The 18,150-nt window shown below is 39.0% G+C and overlaps 1 protein-coding gene across 2 annotated transcripts in view; it reads right to left on the bottom strand.

The window, feature by feature from the left end:
• SPIDR (scaffold protein involved in DNA repair) overlaps positions 1-18,150 on the bottom strand; it is a 539,429-nt gene that overhangs the window by 124,846 nt on the left and 396,433 nt on the right. Inside the window, exons 1-2 of one of the 2 annotated variants that reach the window (XM_033125814.1) lie at positions 17,219-17,384; positions 16,764-16,825 (exon numbers count right to left, since the gene is read on the bottom strand). The exons of the other annotated variant lie outside the window; for it this stretch is intronic. The gene's annotated coding sequence lies outside the window, so the exon portion shown is untranslated. Of the gene's footprint in view, positions 1-16,763; positions 16,826-17,218; positions 17,385-18,150 lie in introns of those variants that run through there. 2 annotated transcript variants of the gene reach the window in all.

The following is an 18,150-nucleotide window of genomic DNA, read 5'->3' on the forward strand; positions in this document are numbered from 1 at the left end:
CAAATTCATAAAATCCTTGTTTAACCCAAGGTGCGTAGGTTTAGTACCTATGCTTTCTTCTATGCAGTTTATTGTTTCAGGATTTTTTTTTTAAACAATTTTTTAAAAAAATTTTACTGGGGAATATTGGGGAACAGTGTGTTTCTCCAGGGCCCATCAGCTCCAAGCCGTTGTCTTCAATCTAGCTGTGGAGGGCGCAGCTCACTGGCCCATATGGGAATCGAACCGGCAACCCTGTTGTTCAGAGCTAGTGCTCTAACCAACTGAGCCATTCGGCCACCCTGTTTCAGGTCTTATGTTTAGGTCTTTGATCCATTTTGAGTTAACTTTGGTTTATGATGACAGATAGTAGTCTAGTTTCATTCTTTTGCACGTGGCTTCAAATTTTAAGGACTTTCTAAACCTCGACATGTGCAAGATGTTGGCTGAGAAGGGCAATACACTAGCAATGGTTTTCATTGCAATAGAACAAAGTAGAATAAATGAGAGTGTTCTATATTTAATATGCAAGATTCAATATGCCAGAATCCTCATGTATGAATCAGATCCATTCTAAGACCTTTATAATTTCCCAAATTTACAAAGATTGGTAATATTTGTACATGTCCTTACCTTCCACCAAATTACATTTCTTTTGAGAGTTTTCCATGAACAGACTCACATAATTCAAAGCTGCTTTTTCAGTCTTCACTGAAATTTACTCTATTAATAACCTTTTAAAAATATAATATAAACATTGACATTGTTGAGAGTTACTGTTTATGGGAAGTCTCAGAGAAATTGATGAAGCTGCCTTGACGTGGTGAGCAGTGGTGGTGTGGGGTCACTCGCTCAGCTGCATACAGAGAGCACAAGACAACATCTTAGTCCCTCAGAGTAACCGTTTACCACACACTGTATAAGGCCTTCAGGGCCATTCTCAGCCAAGGTTATGAATGCTAATTCTTGCACACCAGGGACCACTCTGGTACACGCACAGATACCAGTTAGGCCAGAACACCACACCAAGGACTGTCACTGCCACACAAATCTGCCATTGCTCTTAGGCTCCAGCAGTTTGTGGCTAGGTCAGACGGGATCTTCCCAAAAGTGCTGGTTTCCTGCTCTGCCCATCCTGCAAGTATTCCATTTTAGTTCACCACTGAGCAAGAAGCCATTTTGAAAATTGGTTAACTTCTAATCCTGCTCTTAAATGTGCTGGGTTGGGTAAAGCTGAGACAGTAGCAGGGCTTTTATGCTGGGTGGTTGTCAAGTTCCCAGACTTCATTTGGTCCATCCTGTTTTGAGAGTTTGTCCTTATCCTCTTAGAAGCTAAACTGTGAATAGCAGCTCTCAACCACATGTAGCATCCTTTTGTGCTTGCTTTAGAACTACCACTTTTATTTAAAAGTTTCAGGAACTATTAAGCCTTTAGTACTATTACTTTAAACACTTACTATTTAACAATCCCACTATCATTGAGCATTTATTTGTACTCTTTAAAAATGTCCACTCAAGTAAATTTGTTGAATTGAATCTTGCTTCATATATAAAGCAGAAAGGAATCTATGACAAACTTTGTAACATCACAGAAATAAAAAACATTTCAGAAATTACACAAGTTTATGCACTGAAGCGGCAACTAGCACAGAAAAAGTCAAAATTGATTAGTTTCATTTATCTAATTACTTAATGTATGGAATATCTATTTGCATTAACATTTGCTTATTTCAAAAAAAATTTATAGTGAACCTTAACGATACATAACCACTTTTTCAGCATTTACTAATTAAATTCCAGTTTAAACCACAGCTCAATAGTTGTGGTCTATGGCATAAAATTTTAGTTTTAATACTTATTATCAAGTAATGTATCCAGAAATTTTGGGATTTTGAATTCTTTTAAAAAGACAGAACATTAAGTTAAAAGACAAAAATATATTTTTGCATATCCTGCATTCCATAGCTATGGCATTTTAAAACTAAATTTTAGGACTATGGGGCTTTACTGTTATCCTCTACTTCTTTCATACATTTTTACTTCTCTCTTCCCATTGAGTTTTTTCTGACTCTTTCAGTGGATATTAAGGATTCCAGTTGGTTTCTATGGGCCTTCCTAAATTCTAGAGGCTAGGAAGAAAATTCAACACATCTCGGGTTTCCTTGCAGCTAGAATCCCTGATGTGACTTAGGATCTGTCAATCAAACGCAGAAGTGATGCCAATGCAGAGAGCCTGATTTTGCTACTTCTAGCAAGCGTAACATCAACAAAGATCTCAGGGTCTGACCAGTTGCTTTGAAGGGTCAAAAGGCAGAGATGAGGCATCTAGTTTGTTGATTCAGCTTGTAGTCCACACAGAGTGGTTCTAGAGCTGGAAATAGTAGCAACAGCTACCTGATTACACAGTTCCCTACTGTTAGCTGTGGCTCTGGAGTTGGTGAAGAGCTGAAGTGCTAGACAACTGGTTGTAGATGGGACAGCAGCTCCCATGGTGACCTGGCTCTTCAGTGTTGCTTTGAGAGTCTTCCTTAAAAGTTCAACACAGAGGCTGTTTCTTCAGTTTTCCCAATGATTTTAAAAGCATTTTGAATCCTTTAATAAATCTCTTCCTGCTTACATTGGATGGTGTAGATTTCTTTTTCACCGAACCTTCGATATATAGATTTTAATGAGAAGTGGAATTGTAGAGTAAGGGAACTCTATATACTCGTCTCTGGATAGCTCCACAACAACTAAAATGGCAAAAACAAAATCATGAACAAAACAAACTTTGTGTTCAATTTTGTAGAAATGTTACATCTCTTTGAGAGACAGGTGAAATCAGAAATTTTGCTTATCTAGCCTAAAAGTCCCTTGAGATCAGAGACCTAATAATTTTCTTGAACAGGGCCTTTTACTCTATAATTGTTGTACTGACTAAAAAACTCCTCAGCTAAGGATCCCAAATTTTCATAAAGACAGAAATTCTGATGCTAAAAACACTCTTACTATTTGACAACCAGTAGTTAAAATACTTAGTTCCTATCTGGCCAAACAATATTTTAAGAAATATTTGAGAATGCACATTCTTTCAATACCATAGTCATAGATCATAGAAACCATAACATTTATGTACCAGAGACTCATAAAACGAGTGGTAAACCATTCAGAAGACTTATTCTGAATAGGAACCTTTCATTCAGATGATATCCTGAAATGATTTAGTGTAGACAATAATGCTGGCATGTAGTTAAGAACCACAGTAGAGGAGATGGAGGACAGAGGCCCACGCTGAACATCTGGAATGGCACAGAGGGTCACTGAGGCTGACAAACAGAAGAAGTTTACTTACACTAGCTCCTCCAGAAATGCTTCATGATAGTAAATGATAAAAGTGTCATCCAAGGAAAGAGAGTTAGGTCATGGGTGATACTGAAAATTGTCTGAATGACAGGAAAGAAATACTAAATGAGTACAGTAACTAAAAAAGCTCTACCTTTGAAACAATTTCGGGAGAAGGATCTTTTCCTTGGGCTGTAGATAATCAATCCCAGTGGTCAGGGCTGTATATCAAACATTCCAAAACAGAGCATTCTTACTTCTAAAGCCTCTATCTGGCCTTGATTACTGAAGTTGGTATCTTTATGCTATATGCTTTAAAATGAACTCGTATTTTCTTAATCTTCTTTTATTTCTTGGTATCCAAAACCATTCTCCAACAAAAAGAACTCGAGCTCCTTGCAGAAATAGTTGATTCTAGGAATGGGGCAGTAAATATACAAAATGAGCCTCGAACATCTACTGTCAGAAAGTAAGAAGGTACTCAAAACAAAACAAAACCCAAAATGACGGGACTATGTCAAAGAGCTTCAGTGGCAAAAGCTGGAAGAGTTTGAGCAACAAAATAAGTAAAATAGCATTGGATTATAACCCAAAGTATAACATAAAAACTCATGAATTCATACTGATACATACTGAATAAATAAGTTGGGGAGAAAATACAATCTCCCATGCAGTAGAATTCCAAATAATTACTTCACTGTTATGGAGGGGAATCAGAACTCATTCCTTAGGTGTGAGCTATAAACATAGTGACTTCCTTCCAAAGAGTTCAGGATGGAAAGAGGGGAAAAAAATGTAACTTAGTGGAAAAACCTGACAAAAACTACCTCAACCAGATGATCAAGGTCAATATCAACACTGATAAGTCATGTTGATACGATGCGACAAAAACTGCACTTTACCTCTGTGATCTTCCTCCCAAGAATCCATAACCCCAGTCTAATCATGAGTAATCAGATCAATTCCAAAGAAAGATTCTACAAAACACCTGACCAGGGCTTGTCAAAACTGTCAAGGTTATCAAAAACAAGGGAACTCTCAGAAACTGTCATAGCCAAGAGGAGCCTAAGACTACAAAATGTAATGTGGTATCCTGGATGGGATCCTGGAACAGAATAATTACATTAGGTAAAAATCTAAGGAAATGTGAATAAAGTAAGAACTTCAGTTAATTAAAAAAAATCACATCTACATACTTTCAGAAAGCAGTACATATCTGTTTCAGACATTATTTCAGGCGATGTAGAAAATGATAAATGTATGTATATTCCAGGACTCCTCACTCTAAACCTGAGGCCCCCAGTAGAGATTTGGCAATCAGTACACTGGGAAGGAATAATACTTTTCTATTTTATTTATTTTACTTTATTGTTTTTAGTTTTACTGAGATATAACTGACATACAACACTGTGTAAAGTGTACAGCATAATGAGATACTTTTCTTGACTAGCATGACGATTTTACTATTTTGTTTCTAGTACGTTTCAAAATTCCAACAATTTTAGATTTAATCTCATTGCTTAGTATTGCATTCACCAGTTGCTTAGAAAGTTTTTCTGACTAAATTTCTCTACCCATAGGGAAATAGCTCTCTTTGTGAGTGGGATTTCTTGCCCAAGACTGCACAGAAAGACAAGTATGTCTGCCCAATTTTCACCCACTGGGAAGTGGGTGAGCATATTGGCTTCCTATTCCCTCTCAAAGATCAGAGGTACCTTCACCCAAACAGCTTCTTCTTAGGGTAATCTGATTTTTTAGTATTTGATGGTTAATTATAGTTCTTCCACACTTCTTTTAACTGGTTACAGAGAAAACTTTAGGTTCCCATTCTCAGGTAAAAGGTTACCTGATGATATATATGCTTTCCTGGGGCAAAGTTTTTAATGTTTATAGACAGAAATATAAGAGACTCACTAGAAACTTTAGTTAGTTATCCACATGGATGGTGAAAATTTTCCTCCAGCTATTTAATTTTCCATTATTTCATTTTTTGGGGGCTAAGAAACTGGGAAGCAAAAAACAGAGGCAATGATCTTATTGTCAAATGTTTCTGACAGGTAAGTCAGCAAATGTTTCATGGACTAAGAGGCAGATGGTGGTGCCAACACAGGTCTGAAGCTTGGCAGTTAAGCTATCCTTTGGCTCAGGCAGCGGCATGATGCTCAAAGAGAAATAGTGACTTTAATGAACATCTGTACTGATTTCAGAGTATATAAAGAACGGAGGTTTTCTTTGGGAGGGATACAGTGAGTCAGAATATGAAGAGTTTTCTCTCTCACTATTGTATTTGGAAAAGTTCTTTTGTTTGTTTCTAAAGCTGCATCTAGGATGTAGCTGAGAATCTAGACTAGATTTGAGATTATTTTTAACTTAAGTTCATCATGGTTTTTTTCAAGTCATAATATTGCCGTGTACCTTGAATATGTCTTATAAATATTAACTGATGGTGATGATAAATGTATTTTAGTAAAAAGCACTCTCTCTGTCCCCTCCCTTCTCTCTTCAACCATATTTAGTGAGTATCTGTCCTGTGCCTGCCAGGGCCTGCTTTTTACGCTAGAGATGCAAACTGGAATAAAACAAATTTCTTATATTGATGACGTTTATAGTCCAGTGAGATCTGGAAGAAAGAGAAACTCAGATTTTTTTCAAAAAACTAGCTTGTGGATGAAAAGGGGGTGCTGCAGTAAATCATATATTCAAAATGGATTAAAGACTTAAATGTAAAACCTGATACAATAAGACTCCTACTGCCTAGAACAAAACATAGGCAGTAAATTCTTTGACATCAGTCTTAGCAATATTTTATTTGGATATGTCTCCTTGCGCAAAGGCAAGAAAAAAACTTCATCAAACTAAAAATCTTTTATACAGTGAAGGAAACCATCAACAAGACAAAAAGGCAATCTACTGAATGGGAAAACATATTTGTGAGTGAGATACATGATTTGGGGTTAATATCCAAAATATTTTTAAACTCATACAACTCAACATCAACCCCCCCACCCCCCCCACCCCCGGCCAAATATCCAATTAAAAAATGAGCAGAGGACATAAATAGACATTTCTCCAAGGAAGCCATAGAGATGGCCAACATGTACACGAAAAGGTCCCTAACATCACTAATCATCAGAGAAATGGAAATCAAAACCACAATGAGATATCACTTCACATTTGTCAGAATCGCTATTATTAAAATGACAACGAATACCAAGTGTTGGCAAGGATGTGGAGAAAAGGAAACCTTGGTGCACTGTTAAGTTAGTGCAGGCCGTATGGAAAACAGTATGAAGATTTCTCACAAAACTACTGAATGACCTAGAAATTCCACATCTGGGTATTTGTCCCAAGAAAATAAAAACACTAACTCAGAGATATATCACCCCTATATTCATTGCAGAATTGTTTACAATAGCAAAGATATGCAACCTAGGTATCCATTTACAGATGAATGGATAAAGAATAAGTGGTACATACAGAGGGTGGCAAAAAAAGCACAAACATTTTAAGAAAGAAAAAAACTATTAAAATTGTAATAATATATACCAATAACAAAAGATGAATACAAGTCACGTTTGACTTCTGCAATTATAAGAGGTGCTCAAAATGGTTACCATCAGTGTCTGGACTCTTCTTATTATGGCAAACTACTGCTTGAGCAATGTTGACCAAAGTATCCACTTGTATACATTTTTTTTGGCATCCCCAGTATATACAATAGAATATTACTCAGCCATAAAAATAAAATTTTGTTGTTTGTGACAACATGGATGGACCTAGAGGGTATTATGCTAAATAAAATAAGTCAGACATAGAAAGTCAAATGCTATATAATTTCACTTACATATGGAATCTAAAGAACAAAATAAATGAACAAATAAAAGAAAACAGAAACTATTGCCATGCAGCAGCCTACCGGTCTGTCTCCTTGTATCTGCCCCCAAAGAAAGGAGAGTATGTGAGACAGATCCTTTCAGGGACTTTGTTTCACCTTTGTGTTTGCACCTTATGTCTCCCTGTTTGGTTCCAGAAAGATGGCTGCTCAGCCAATGCGAGTAAGATTCTCCACGGGTGGGGGCGGGGGGAGGGACAATTCAAGCCAGGCACAGTCGAGTGGGGACCAACTGGAGAACCCACAGGGTTTGTATAGGTGGGCACAGCCCCCCCGCACCTTCCCCAGGCTAAGGAAAGCCTCTGCCTCTGTGGCTGTATTCCTTCCCAAAACCTGCAAGGGAAGAGATTCAATGATGTGCTCTCCATCTATTCATATGTATATAGGTTTTGTCCCTTGAGGAAGTACAAACATCCTGAGACTTAGGGTTCTGCTGCCTGCAGGCAAAGGTGATTGGCTTGAATCAGTTTCCTATTACAGTGTATGGAATTCATAGATCTTGAGATTGACAAGCTTTCTCTCCTTTACTTCCCCACCTAACTAATAAAAGCTAATGCATAGGCCCGATTTGGGGCATCTAGTCCTTGAGACTGGGGGTCCCTTAGCTCTGTTTATAATCTATTATTGACTACTGTCTTTTCTTAACCTTGCGCCGCCCTCCTCGCTCCCCACAATTCTCTCACATGGGACGTGGCAAGAAACAAAGGCATAAATACAGAGAACAAAGAGGTTGTTGCTAAAGGGGAGGGATAGTGATCAAGAAATATGATGAATGCCGCTGGTGAGTGCAATCCAACGAAATGCAGGGATCTTCAAAATGGGAAGTGGCACGGCGAACCTTAGTAACAGTGTGTGACAAGTTTCAACTTGTTTGGTGCAGTCAGTTTGGTGTGAGCTACAGTTGGGTTGAGAGATGGTGTGTTTTAATGTGTGCTGTAAATCATCATCCATAATGACAACACTCCGTGTCACACATCACTTCTGGTATATAGCAATTTCGGTCAGATCAAAACATTACAGCGTGTCCTCATCCACCTTATTCACTGGATTTGGCACAGTGTGACTTCTGGCTCTTTCCCAAAGTCAAAATGATTCAAGACACTGAGGTAGCCATGGCAGTGCAACTAAAGACACTCATGAAAGAGGACTTCCAGGACTGCTTCAGAAAGTGGCAAGAGTGATGGGAAAAGTGTGTTTGAAGCGAGGGGGAGTATTTTGATGGAGATTAATGGCAATGTGTCTTTTACTGTAATAATTTTTTTTTTATTTGAAGATTCACTGTAATGTTTGATCACATCTCGTAGGTTAACACACCTTTGAAATACCAGGAGTAATACCTCTTGAAGGTGTAACCACCCTCAAGAAAACACATAATCTTGTCATCCAGTACCCACCTTGCTTACTCCCACCCTCCTGTAACCTTCCTTACATTCCATCTTTAATTTCAAATCACAAAAGAGGCTGCAAAGTGTTATTTTCTGGAGCATTTTAGATCTTGCTCCCCAGCAACTGTCGTCAGTTGGCTCAAATAACCTTTTATAAAATTCTCTACAAGTTTGTACGTTTCTTCATTGACAAGCTCATAAGATATGTCCCAAAGTGGGAAAAAGTAAAAAATATTAAGAATCCAAAACTGTTAGTTTAAAACTCAACATTTAGACACCAAACAATGGCTAAATAAAAAATACTGAAAACACCAAATACTGTTGAGGAAGTAGGGAAACTGGGTCACTTATACATTGGTAGTGGGAGTGTAAAATGGTATAGCTACTGTGGAAACAGGCAGTTTCTTATTAAACTGAACATAGAGACATGAAAACATGTTCACACAAAAAATCTGTACACAAATGTTAATAGCTTTACTCATAATAGCATAAAACTGGAGTCAGCCCAGATATTTTCCAATAGTGAAATGTTAAGTGAAACTGTGTTATACCTGTACCATGGAATATGGTATTTACTGACTCGGCAGTAAAAAGGAACAAAGATTATATATTACATATTTATACATTTCACATAATATTCTTGAAAAGGAGAAAATTAGGAAAATGGAAAACACACTAATGGTTGCCAGGGGCTAGGACAGAAAGTGGGCAGGGGTAAATACTTTGGAAAGGAGGTGAGGAGGGAGGAAGTGGGTGTGGTTATAAAAGGGAAACAGGATAGATCATTGTGGCGTTGCAACTGTTCAGTATTTTGCCTGTGGTGGTCCACACATATACCTATACATGTAATAAAACTGTATAAAACTAAAGATAATACACACACAAGTAAAACAAGTAAAAGAGACAGATCAATTATATTGCTGTAATATACTGATTGTGATATTGTACCATAGTTTTGCAAAATGTTACCACTGGGGAAAACTAGGTGAAAGATACATGGGGGTCTGTCTGTGTTATTTCTTACAATTACATGTGACTCTACAATGGTATCAATACAATTTTTTATTAACAAAAGACAAAAAAAAAAAGCACCACCAAAAATAATACATCATTTAAAACTTTACTGAATACAATTATAGCATTCACTACCAAATATGTCCGTGGGCTTCTGTGCTGGACAGTAATTAAAATTACTTCTATTTCCGCCATAAATATACCTACTAACAAGGCACAAAAAATAGTGAGATTCAAAGTGAGCATCTGTCTAATTAGCTCCTTTGGATCACAATTTGATTTGGTAATAAAGTAAGTATAAACATCTATAACACTAATGGAGACTTAGAACCAGAACACGCTTGTTCACAAAGGACAGAGATGGGACCTTCCCAGTCATCCTTCCTTGGCACTATGTGAACTGCTTTCACTCACTGCTGAGGAAGGTCAAGGAGGTGTGTTCACATGTCTGAGGTAGAAAAGGACACTCATGGATGTAATCCAAGGGCTACACTTTCTCTGTTCTGGGTTTGATGTAAGTGGTAACACCTAACTCTTAAAATATATGAATAATAGTTCCACACAGTGATGTCTGACTATATGATATCTTTCTTCCCTCTCTTTTTTACTTTTCTTCCTTCATGTTTGAGATCTACTTGTCTACATGTTTATACCTATTTTTCAAAAATTATCTTTATGTCTAGTCTTAAAAAGGAAAAGAAAATTCTTTCTACATCATCTTACACACATCAGGTAGCATGGCATGGAGGTGTAGCACAGATACAAACATTCTTCTCATTTCCATGGACCTGTTGGTTGTGTTATTATCCCTTTCATTAAAAAACAAAATAGAACAAAACAAAACATTGTAATCCTTTCATTGCTACCCATACTGCCAGGAAAAGCAAGAGGTGACACTGAAATGCTCAGTAATGTTTATTCTCTTCATCAAAGAATCTAAGCAATTTTCTCATTATTGGATAGATGACTTTTAGGTTAAAAATGTGTTTCAGACAGCACGAAGTAATATGTTATTAATATTAACTTTCCAAACACCTGATTATAGACACCTGTTTTCAGAGCTGGGTTCCTTATAGGTGAAACTGACAGTAATTGCTCATACTTCAAATGAAAATAATGCTTTTATCTTTTCTACTATATGTAACAGTGTAGGTTTCCATTAGAGTGAATAGGAATAACCACTGTTATACTACTATGTCGTGCGGGGTGGACTGTGGGGCCTCTGGTCCCGCTCCCCACATAAGAACGCAGGATATGGCTAGGCCAAAAAGGAACACCCACGGAGCCATAGATAGGGGAGTCATACCACTATACACTCTCTGGCCCACAGGGCAAGACACACGCAGTAGTAGCCACACGATCCGCAGTCCGCCATTCACTTCTCTGCCTGCCAACCAACCAACCAATCAACGCAGCCCTGCAGTTATATCAGTAGCCAATTGGCTAACAGTTACAGCTGATGGCCAACCAATCACAGTTGATGGTCATTCACTACCCGAGCCAGCACCTCCCACGTGAGGCCGGGAGCCTGGAAACTGCTCTCTGGGACTCTGTCCCCACACTCCACCCCTCCAGGGTCTCGCCTCACAATCTACGCGATAAGCGTCTTCCACGAGGGTCCCTGTGCCATATTAGCCTACAGGCACCTACGGACAGAAAGAAACAGTAGTTTTAGGAACCAACAATGGCAAATCCCTTCCATCTGGGAAGATACATGCTAGCTTTTTGTCTTGGGAAAGGAGGGTTGTTGCCACTGGCACCTTTCCCGGTTTGTGGTACCAGACTTTTATGGCAGTGCTTGGGGTCCCTTGAATAGTTTCAACATGTAACAGAACGGGGACCCCATAATAGGCCATAGTGAGAGCACATAGGTTCCCCACAAAATCATCCCGGTATCGGGACCTCTGTATACTACAGCTACCTGCGATGACCACTCAGCCACCACCCCTGATCAAGCTGAAAGGAGTCGGCCTCAAGCAGCTGCATGAAATCCTGGAAGGACACGGGTCACGCTTTCCCAGACTTCTCCTATAGGCTTCTCCGGAATTGCTGTTCTGGACACAACTGTTTCCAAAGTTTCAAACAAGAGTGCATTGGGCTGTCGGTCTATTTTTTCCCCGATCGACCCCTGCTGCCATGAGATCACGCCACATCTGTGTGCTTGTTACTCTCTGAGGCTCATGACCTCGCCCCTTTACTTTTGATTTGGGCTTCCAGGTCTCAACTGCTCGGACCTCCTTTCTTAACTTCCTTCGCCTCCGGCTTTCAACATCCCCTAGGGTGGCCAGGGCAGTTGTAACTTCATGGATCTGCCACCCCACATAGGGCGTAAGAATGGCAACCAAGGATCCAAAAGCACTTGCAGGTGCAGCATCCAAAACCAGATCTCTCATGCTGGCTGTAAAAAGCTTGTTATCCGGCCCCTGCATATTAGGGTTGAAAATAGCATGTCTCATACCCATTTCATGGATGATTTGAGTAAGTTCCGTATATGACTGCCATTGACTCACAGTGTCTGGCAGATTGCCAGCCTGTCCCCATACTGTGCGTACTGCAGCAGTGAGCCACTCCATTAGAGAATGGTTGCCCTGGTTTTGGGCCAACCTATGGCTGTTCTGTAACCTTTGTCGCAGGGACGGATGCACTGTCACAAAGTCTAGCTTTTCCATATTGCCTGGGGAGCAGAGAATGTTGTCTGCTCCCTCATTCCATAAACATAATAGACAACCTGAGACTGGCTCTCCAGGGCGCTGTCAGTATCGCCTCCCCAGCTCCTGCAACTCAGTGGGAGTGTAAGGGGTGTAGGTTGTGAACTCAATCACAGCTGGGTTGTCTGCAGCAACGCCCCCAGGGCCCAAAGGTTGCTCATGCTTTACCTTTTGTTTCAAGATTGGCCGGGCTTGGAGGTTAGGAGCTACATTGTCTCCACTCGCTTTCTCTGCCTCTGCCTCCGAATCTCCACCTTGGGGCCCCTCTTCTAATAGGTGGACCCGAGCTTCCAGCACCTGGTCCGGCACCTGGGCTATCTCATTAGGCGCATTTTCCGTGTTGAAAGGCTGTGAGGAACATGCAGCCCATGCGGCCGGCTGTAGCTTTCACCTCCTCTGGCAACTGCTCAGCCAGAGCCTGCAGGGCCCTCTCTACGCTGGCTGGAGAGCCATCCATGTCCTCCCACCCCTCTTTGGGGGTCCAACTCCTGAGAACAGTGACCACCGTGCACCACACACTGTGTGGAGGCCACATGTCCTTCTGCCCAGAGTCAGACTCCATTCCTCCCTGGCAGGAATTTTGCTCCCCTTGCCAGGCATCCGATTGGGTGGAGCTCTCAGTGCAAGATGTCTGCAACCCTCGGAGCCTACAGCAGCAGCACATTACCTAAAGGAAGGTGATGCCTTCTATGGCCAGGAGGGAGGTGTACCATCTGGAGGCTCGAGTCTCCCAGGAAGACCACGCCTCTCATTCCGAGCACAACAACTCTCAGGCCTTCTGAAACTGGACTTTTACACGCACAAATTGCTCCACCATGCTTTAGTAGGTTTTGGCCGGCACCATACCCTGCTTGCTGCGCCATTTGTTGCGCGGGGCAGCCTGCGGGGCCTCTGGTCCCGCTCCCCACATAAGAACGCAGGATATGGTGAGGGCAAAACAGAACATCCACGGAGCCATAGGTAGGGGAGTCATACCACTATATTCTCTCTGGCGGCTGGGAGAGACACAAGCAGTAGCCACATGATCCGCAGTCCGCCATTCACTTCTCTGCCTGCCAACCAACCAACCAATCAATGCAACCCTGCAGTTACATCAGTAGCCAATTGGCTAACCGGTTACAGCTGACGGCCAACCAATCACAGGTGATGGTCATTCACTACCGGAGCCACCACCCTTCCAGGCCGAGAGCCTGGAAACTGCTTTCTGGGACTCTCTCCCCACAACTACCACTGGTTCTAAATGGTCATAGAATGACCCATAGAATGGTCATAGAATAAGCTATAGAATGTGAAATAACTTGGCTGCTACATTTATAAAAGCAATGCCTTGTGCCCTTGTTGGCTTTAAATGTTCAGAGTCAGACAAACCTGGTTTTGAGTTCTAGCTCAGCCTGAGATGAGTCTTTAGCCTCCTGCCCTTTCAGCAGCAGACTGTTCTGAGCAATGGGAAAACTCACAACCACCATTTAGAGGTGCTGGCCATTTCTGTTAATACTCTGCAGCGTGCCACCAACAGGTACTACATGGATACTTTATGTACTTTAATTCATTAATTCCTCAAACAAACCAACGAACAAACAAAAACACAAGCACTTGGCATATCGTAGGTTCCCAACCAAGTTCCCTTCTTCCACAGAGTACACAGTCAAATTGAAAGGTTGCACAGAGGGAGTAAAAAGTATTATAGTTTGCTGACATTCTCTAAGAACAAAATGTTTTGTGATTTCAACTTAAAAGAACTTTTATAAAAAAGACTAGAAGATAATATATAAAGTGATTATACATGGAGTGTAATTAGAATCTTTTTTCTATTTGTGCAAAATTTGAAACTTTCTATAGATGTCACTATATTGCTTTTATCATTTAAAATTATACTAAAAATATTAACGGATCAGGCTGTCACTTAAATAGCTACATTATTTCCTGCACAAGCTAGGCTGTGAGCACAAACAGTGAAAGACTGAAATGTTGAGCAATGTTGCTTGTATTTTGAGTTTTGCCAAGCCTAGCCCATGTGTGGGTACCATCTGTTAACTCTCAAATTTCAGAGTAAGCAAAACATTGCTGTTTGTTTGAAAAAGATGGGATGGTTGGTTGTTCAACTTGGCATTTCACTATCAGTAGGTCAATCACAGTACAGGACATGTCACAACTGAATTAAAATGTAAAGAATTTTATGGTATGTAATGAAAAAAGTTGCAAAAAAAGTTTCCCACCCCCGTCATTTTTAAAAAAATAGTCCATTCCAAAGGGTTTAACTCAAAATATGTTCCATTTGGGTGTTGTGGAGGAGATGTGTGTGCAGAATTCTCTTTTACATCTGTGACTCCTGCAAAAATATCTGGCAGTACATTCAGTTCTGTGTCTTAAAACCTCACAGGGCCAATTTAAAAATAATATTGTAAATGCTCATGGTTATCATCACTTAACTAATCTAAAACAACAAAACAGCTGGTCCTTCAATTTTTTCAGATCATCCTGAGGTAATGGTTGAATTTTGGACTCTGTAATTAGAGAGACTTGGTTTGTCATGGTGTAAATTTCACATAAATTGAGGAGGTGTATTTCGCTGGCCTTCCAGAAAATCAACTACAATTATAAATGAAAACTGTATGTTGATTCTCTGAATATTTGGTGAATTATGAACTCTGAAAAGTCAAATAAGAATTCTTTATCAACTCTTTACTCCATTTTTTAATATGTTCTGAAAAAATAAATTCTAAATCTGTTTTTGAGGTACAAATTTGCTCTTTCACCATTTATCTTAATATAGTTATTGTGATGATTCATGAATCCAGTACTTTTATTTTGGTTTAAAAATATGCAGTAATTTCTGTGTGGTTTTTAGAATTAATTAATATATTAATTAATGTACTACAAATTAATGTATTTTATGTATGTAATACATAAAATTCATTAATTAATACAACAGGAAGTAAGACCCATGTGATGGTAAACAAAAGCTTAAATTTTTATTTTCAAGAACTGTTTGTAAATTGACCCTAATACAGATTTTTCTTAAAATACATTGTTATAACTAAGTTCAAAGCCTTAAGCCATTGTTATAAGGCTTTAGGACATTCAGAGACTAGGTCCAGGGAGCCCTGATCCAGACAGAGTAAGAGGACTGCCCCAGAGAAGGGCAGAGACTTGGAAGAATGGTGCTCACATTCCCTTTCTACCATCCAGTGCCTACATGACCTTCAGCAGTTTGCAAGTGATTGGAAATTTGGGCTTCCTCCTTGGAGTGCACATTGCTCTCTCCGTTCCTATTGAGTCCCTCATTCCTTCTCCATTGTCCCCTTGCCTTAGGCTGCTCGGGAATTGATTACATCCTTGCTCTAACAGTCTGTATGTCTCCCTTTAAGAAAGCCTCTGATTCAGTATGACTGGCACTGTGACTTGCTTTCAGTGGTTGTAGCTTTTTTACATTTCTTGAGCATAAAAAATGGATTTGATCTACATATCACGTGAATAAGGACCAGTCATGTCAGATCAGCCACACAGGAGTTCACCCAAAGCAGAGGGAGTTATAGATTACGTGACATTTGCTGAATAAGAAGTTAGCAATTTCTTTTCTAGAATATTTAGCCTATATGCACCTCTAAAGGCTGAATATGTAAGCCAAGATGAATGTGTAGGTAACTAAGAGAAGCTTCATGTCCTCTTAAGTTCTACTGTCTTAGAAAAGGTCAGCTCATCAGAAGGCAGGAAACTCCAAATTGCCCTTGGATCAAGGTAAATATGTCTGTCATATGTACAATCAATAATGGTATTTCATAGCAACCTAAAACTCTCAAAGCATTTTACACGTCTCTTTAACAATATAAAACAATGTGCAAAGTATATTATTCTCTCTACATATACTGAGGAAACTAAAGTTCAGAGCAGTTAATTAAGTTGCCTTAAGACTATGTGGAGTACCAGGCTGGAACTAGAATTTAGAGACTTTAATTACAAATTCTTGATTATTTCCCATACCCTTCTAATGCTTTTCTCAGAATTTATAATAAACATTGCTTTCATCCAGATTTTTATGCTATTTATATGTTTTCATCATGTGCTTTCTATTTTCCCCAGTGTTCATTGTCTCACTTGTGAACCATAAATCCTAGTATAAAAGTTTTCATTTGAACCTTACTTTGGTTCATAAATTTGTTAGGCTACCTGTATCATTTTGTAATTCAATGTATTTGAGAGACAAAGTATGTGGAGATATCCCAATATTTCTAAATGTCACATCACTTTACCACGTGACAGAAGCTCTTTTATCTGAAAATTAATATATTAAACATTAAGCTCTATAATTTTACACATTCTTTTCTGCATATAGTTTAAAAATGTGTAAGATATACCTTCAAGTATTACTTTGATGTGCAATATGGGAAGTTGGAACTGTAGTAAACAGTGGTTGAAAATTCTCTTCTATCATTCAAAGGAAATAAAAGACATAAAGAAACTTACCTATTTGTATAGATCCTGGGTTGGCAAACTGGCCCTTGCGCCAAATTCTTCCTGCTACCTGTCTTTGTAAACAAAGTTTTACTGGAATAGAGCCACACTCATCTATGAATATTTATGTGCTATTGTCTATGGCTAGTTTCATATTACAATAGCTGAGTTGATTAACTGTGACAGAAATTATGGTATGGCCTATTAAGCCTAAAATACCATGTTTGCCTACTCCTGGTCTATAAAAATGAAAAAAAAAAATTAAGACCTACTGTGTGCCAAGAATGTCATCTTTGTTACCTTACTTAATTCCCCAAACAATCCTGTGAGATGGATGACAGTTGAGTCCCTATTGCCTGCCATCCTAATACATGTAATTACTAAATCTCTAATACTATCACATCTTATTCTGGGGAAAAAGAAAGTGTCAGTAAGAATCAAGGACAATTTTTCCTCAAGGGACTTACCAAGGCTGGGATCCTCTAAGAGATAGCTGTTAAAAGAAGAAGCTTAGCCCTTGTATTTTCATGACTTGATCATTTAGCATGTTTCAAAGGCCTATTGCAAATAAATTAAGTTTAAAAGGATATATTTTCTAATTTCTGATAAGACTAATCCAGGAAGTAGCTAAGCCCCTACAGATTCTTGGTTACTTCAGAATACTAGATAAATTGGCTTATTCCTTAACCTCCAAACAAGCCACACCAGAATCCAATCAACATTATCCACTCAAAGTGTTTTTCACTTCTCATTTTCATTTCTCTAATATATACATTAACTTCTATCTAGCTATTAATGATTCTAAAAAAGTTAAATTTTGCATTTAGTCAGAGTTCAACCCATAAAATACTACAGCAATATGAATAGTTCTGTTTAACTTATTCAGAAATGGTTGGGTGAATTATTTTCTATGCCCTATAAGATGATTCCTTGCTGTGACTATAAGAAAAACAACTTTCTCCACCCAATTTTTAAAACACAGATAGGAAAATATCATTGCTCTCTTTAAAGGAGTCATCCAAGGAAGCACAATCTGTGAAGGATGGCTAGTTTAAGGATGGCTAGGGAAAGCTATATATATTTTTGAGTCCCTTGTTTATTTTCAAGGACTGATCTGAATAGCATCCAAGGACTTCCTCTGTTTTAACAGAGCCATTCTAAATCACACCCCATGACAGACTGAGTTCATGTAAACATAGTGGTATCATGAGTAACAAAATCTGTTTCCATCAGAAGCCCTTTATCTTGCATAAGTAACCTGTACACTAATAGGCGGCCCAGGCTAATGTTAACTAGCTACAGCTGGTTCAATGCTATAAAAAGAACTAAGGAAAACACAAACACTAACTCTCCATTCTACTTCAGCCAGTAAGTCAAAGCTACACAAAAACAGCCCTTT

This window comes from Rhinolophus ferrumequinum, chromosome 14, assembly GCF_004115265.2.
Source record: "Rhinolophus ferrumequinum isolate MPI-CBG mRhiFer1 chromosome 14, mRhiFer1_v1.p, whole genome shotgun sequence".
Classification (NCBI taxonomy): domain Eukaryota; kingdom Metazoa; phylum Chordata; class Mammalia; order Chiroptera; family Rhinolophidae; genus Rhinolophus; species Rhinolophus ferrumequinum.